This window comes from Phaseolus vulgaris, chromosome 7 (assembly GCF_051622355.1).
Source record: "Phaseolus vulgaris cultivar YP4 chromosome 7, ASM5162235v1, whole genome shotgun sequence".
Lineage (NCBI taxonomy): Eukaryota > Viridiplantae > Streptophyta > Magnoliopsida > Fabales > Fabaceae > Phaseolus > Phaseolus vulgaris.
This window is the reverse complement of record NC_143504.1, coordinates 13,735,248-13,740,763: the sequence shown is the minus strand read 5'-3', so window position 1 is coordinate 13,740,763 and position 5,516 is coordinate 13,735,248.

The following is a 5,516-nucleotide window of genomic DNA, read 5'->3' as shown; positions in this document are numbered from 1 at the left end:
GCCTGTTGACCGGGACGCAAGAACCTTGCCTCGTCAAACCTGGATCGACTTCTGCGCCGTGTTAGCCTCCGTCCTTCACTGTGATTCACCTCAAGAACCTGCAAAAGACAGAACGGCGCCGCTGCGGCCGATCACGCTCCGACGCCCAAGTCAGCGACTGAACCACCAAATACTAAGAGAAAACTCAAGAACTCTAAAGAACCGTGCAAAATTCTCTCTCAGCGTACTCAAGACTCGCAAGCGTAAAGAAGTAATCTAAACGTGCGTACCTCAGAAGTTCGTTAGAATCTCTTATATACCTGCGCACTTTCTCTCTCCAGACAGTTACACATCTGGACACGTGGCTCGCATCCAGCTGTACACGTGTCACCATCTGGAGCATCCTTGACTTGGGCGCCACTTCTTGCTCTTCAGGCTTTTGGCTAAGTTACTTATGCATGACACAACTCAGTGCATAGCTGCCTTGGAGCGTGATCTCTTCTGAGTGGCGAGTTCGGGTGCCTTCGTACACACCTTCCTTGTGGTCTCGCCGGCCGCCTTCATGATCTACTTTACTTGCTTCATCGTGTATGTTCAGGTAAGCTGTCTCCCGACCTCATCCTCTGGCTAGCTAGGAAATGACTATCTGACTTCATCTTCGACGATGTCCTTGTTTCGGCGATCTCTAACCACTAGGTCGTCGCGGGTTCGCATCAGGCGACTTCATCTCAAACCCGGTGACCGCCGGTTTAGGTATGCTAGAGACCGGGGCACGCCAACTTAATAACTGGCGACCACACGAGCCCCCCGACTTCCTTCCCTTCTGCCAGCCATGGGCCCTGCTCAACACGCCTACATAATAGCTCGCTGCCACGTCATCACTTCCGACTACCAGGACGGTACAATTTTCTTTGAATATACAAGTCGATTGATTCTCTGTTTTCTTCATTAAATAAGGAATCCAAGTTTGAGTTTCTTACATTCAAGGTTGAAGATAACTTGAACATTGTTTCTGTTTACTGTTGCGCATTTTTTGAATGAAATTTTATTTTCTTTACTGCCATTCCTTTTAATTTCTGTTTGTTTACAATTCTTATTTACATTTTCAATTTATACATTTAATTCATTTCAATCACAATTCATTTTAATTTCAATCTAAATTCAAGTATTGCCATGTTTTTCTGTTTCTCTTTTTACAATTTTAGTTCATTAGACACTCCATTTTACACTTGGAAGACTATTAGACGGTCTAGTAGATGATTTTTGAATAGACTGACTAATAGTTGCACTTGTTTTACATTTCACAAATTCATCTATGCTTTACCTTTTGCTTTAAATTTGGATTATAGTTTTATTCACTTTACATTCATGTATTACTTGAATTGTCTAGTATAATTTTAGTTTAACCATCCATAAGCTTTTGACTTGTTTCCCTTTGACAGACGACTTAGAAATAAGATTGTCTTTGAATGGCATTGATGGCACCCCTCTTACGAGGTTATGTTTTTACAACTTTGAGAGTAACCTCAAGTTAGCTTGACCATATTTCTTGTGTTAGAACCAATGATCTTTTTTTTTCAATAATGAGGCAAGAGACCTTTTGAGTTGATAACTCGTCCATATCAATTTTATAAGAATTTCTTTGTCTATTTGTGACATTTACTGTGGTCCATTCTTTGTTATTAAAGATACATTGGTCTTTGTTGTAAACAACACTACTCCCATTGTCACATAATTAACTTAGGCTTAGTAGATTATTTTTTAGACCATTTACCAACAAACCATCTTTAATAAACAAAGAAGGTTCCATACTTACCTAACCACCACTAATCACACTTGTGTTGGTCTCCTCCAAAAGTCTCTTTTCTTCATTTGTAGGTCTTCGAATATAGACCTTTTCTTTTGTCATGTGACGTGAGCAGGCACTGTTTAGGTACCATGGCAAAAGTCTTTTTTCTTGAGTCAAGAATAACTGAAAGGGGAATTATGTGATATTTAGGTACTCACATAATATAATTGACAAAGGGAAGAATTACAAAGTTTGGACACAACCCAAAAGACTAGACACTCTAAGCAGCATATGACACTCATATATGTGTTGAATATTTCTATTTGATGTTGTATTCTCATCTTTGTCTTGAGTCATCTATAGAGCTTTCTTCAAGATGATCGTTTGAGTAGAAAGACTTGGTGCTGCAGAGATTTTGGTTCAACACATATATCTTCTTCTTTATCATAGACGCTTCAAAAGAATTTTTGTTCTTGTTGATTTCTGCATCTTGAATTTTAATCTACTTATATAAACAATTTAAACATATTTAAAATTCATTGTAATAAAACCAGATTAATTAGATTTAACCAGGATCATATATTTGGAAAACTTCATTAACAAAAAACTCTTTTAAACGTTAAGTTTCAAATTCTTACCAAACTCATATTATTTTGAACATTGAAGATGATCTTTGATTCTAAATCATTAAAAAGAGTAATGTAATGTTCATTAATGCATAATAAGCATTTAAAGTCTTAAAAACTACTATAATTGAAAATAAGCAGTTCTTGATAGTCTTAACTCGATAGACTGTCTAGCACGTTAAATATGATAGGATTGTTTAATGTGTTGAACACAATATTTTCTTTCTGCACATAAAAATACTTTGTTAACAAACATTTCACATATTATTTTGTTTTTTATTTGATGAGAATAATTCTATTAAAACTTAATAACTTTAATCATAGATTCTTAGACTATAATAATGAATAAATTCACTATTTTAATTAATATTCTTCTAATTGGGTTTATTTGGGTATTAATTATTATTTTTGATAATTCTGTATTTTTAACCCAAGTTGTGTCTTTTGAATCAAAACAGGAAAAAAAAAATCTAAAATAAAGAATTAGACAATTAAATATGAAAATATCTCAGAAAAGGAATTGAATGCAAATTTCTACAGGGATATTCTCTCAAAATCGTGCAATTAAATTTCCACTTCAAAATCCTTCAAATAGAGAAAATATATTTTGAAGATATTATTTAAGAAAATATTTTGCAATATCTCTAACAACATTGTTGGAATCAATTACAATAAATGCACAAATTTGAAGAAAATATAAAACAATATATCTGAAAGAGAAGCAAGAATAAAATTTGAGATTATTTGGGAATGAAGATATATGTTTATTAATTTGAAATAGGAAAGGGAGCATTTGATAATTGTAAAACAATATCATAATCAGATTTTTAATTCGATTTTGTGCAAGGAAAAGAAGATTATAAAAGAGACTTCAAAGGAAGGAAGAGGGGGCTTTTTGGATCGCGTTTCATATGAGCAAACACATTCTAAACCAGTAGATGCATGCTTTACTAGTGAGCTTTAAGTTGAATTAGATTGACACATGTTCAATTTGGTTTAACTTTGTGTGAGAATTGAAGAATGATAATCTTTAGATGACCTATGAAGAATTCATTAGTGGAATAACTTAGGGATTATTACAGAGTGGACTTTAAGCCTAACTCAACCCCATAAAACCGGCTCATGAGGGTTGTGGTTTGCACCCACTTATATACAATGAAAGGCTCTAATCTCTAGTCGATGTGGGATCTCCAACACACCCCCTCACGCCGAGACTGCCAACTCGTGCGTGGGACTATATATTATGGATGGTCCGATAACGGCCTGATAGCGGGTGGCCTGATAAGCCCAACAAATACTCACTAGGATAAGCTCGAAATGGCTCTGATACCATATTAAGAAATGAACTTTAAGCGTAACTCACCCCAATAAAACCGACTCATGAGGTTGAGGTTTGCACCCACTTATATACAATGAAAGACTCTAATCTCTAGTCGATGTGGGATCTCCAACAGGATCAATCGTTTTTTATTTTCTATTTTAATCTCTTTTATATTTTATGGTAAACAATATCAACCCCTTTTATCTTTATTGCTATTTCTAAATTTTCTTACTTGCAAATAGATTCTGAACATTGATTTACTAATTTCACTATTGGATTCGCTAGGAGATGAATTGGGGTCAACTGATAATAATTATACTATCATCTCTCTAGTGTTAGATAAGTCTACACTGAAATTATTTTAATTTGATAGCAAAACGACAATTATCATTATCCTCAAAATCTCATAGACTTGCTTATATACATAAGATCATCTAGTGGGGTATTAGACCGTCTAGAGATGACTAGACCATCTGGTGCCAAAGAAGTAAAGTAACAAAATCTCAATTTAAAGAAGCTAACTTAAAGAGAGATATAGATGAGACAAGACTTCAAAGATTTCCCAATCAATTAGACAAACTACTAATAAAACTAATAAAAGAGATAGACACACAAAAGCAGAACCTAAGATAGGAGCTATAATAAATCACAAAAATCAAAATAAAGCTAAGTGATTAATGTTTACTTGTTTTTTATTTATTTTATTTTATGTTCGAAAAGTAAGGAGAACCCAAGGATAATCCCCACTAGATACTATCACAACTAAGGTCACGATAGGGAGGAAGATTATTTTTCAAAAAGACAGAGGAGTCCCTATTATAGTTTATTGTGGAAAACTATGGAAAAATCTTAAATTGTCTTCTCTCAAATAGAATACTACCGGTACGAAATATATGCGCCGGGAGCTATTTCAGCTAGGCTTACTTTTAAAGATAATTATCAATATCCTAATCAATGTGCATACTATAGTAATATACCATTTTGTACGAGCAGTAAATATCATATGACATTATAGTAACAAGTTTCGCTGTAAATTTAACAACGAAAAACAAGTAAGAATTGAAAATATTAAAAAAAAATAAAACAAAATTTGATTGGATTAGGTCCAGAAGATTTTGGAAGTACATATTAAATGGTTGAAAATAAATTAATTATAAAGTAGTAACATATGTTTGAATACATTCAAAATAGTCAAAGAGAAACAAACAATAATGTTTTCTTCAGATTGAACTGAACTAGTTGAACCACCATTTTTTTCTTCTTTTTGTTTACTATGGGGAGTATGATTATATTTTATTTTGTACGATGTCCATTTATTTATTTTATACGATAACAATATTGATTGAACCACTAATTTTTAATTTACACATTTGAACAACTTAAAACAATACTTGGTAGTACATATTGAATGGTTGAGAATAAATTAATTGTGGAGTAGTACTTATGTCAAACACTTATACTTTAATACATTCAAAATATAGATAGAGAAATAAACCAATAATGTTTTTCCAAATGGAACTTAACTAATTGAACCACCATTTCTTTCTCCCTTTTGTTTAATGTGGGAGTAATATCATATTTTATTTTGTACGATGACAATATTGATTGAACCATTAATTTTAATTTACACACTTTCACATTCTAGGCAGTGAAGAGGTTGAGAACATCTTTGTTACTCCCTGGTGTGTTAAGCAAAATTCGTGCTAATTTTAGTGCTTTCACATCATCGAGGTGTCTATGAGGGAGTTTTAAAAAGGAGATATATTACTGAGAGGGTGTTTCATTTCAATACCAGACATTA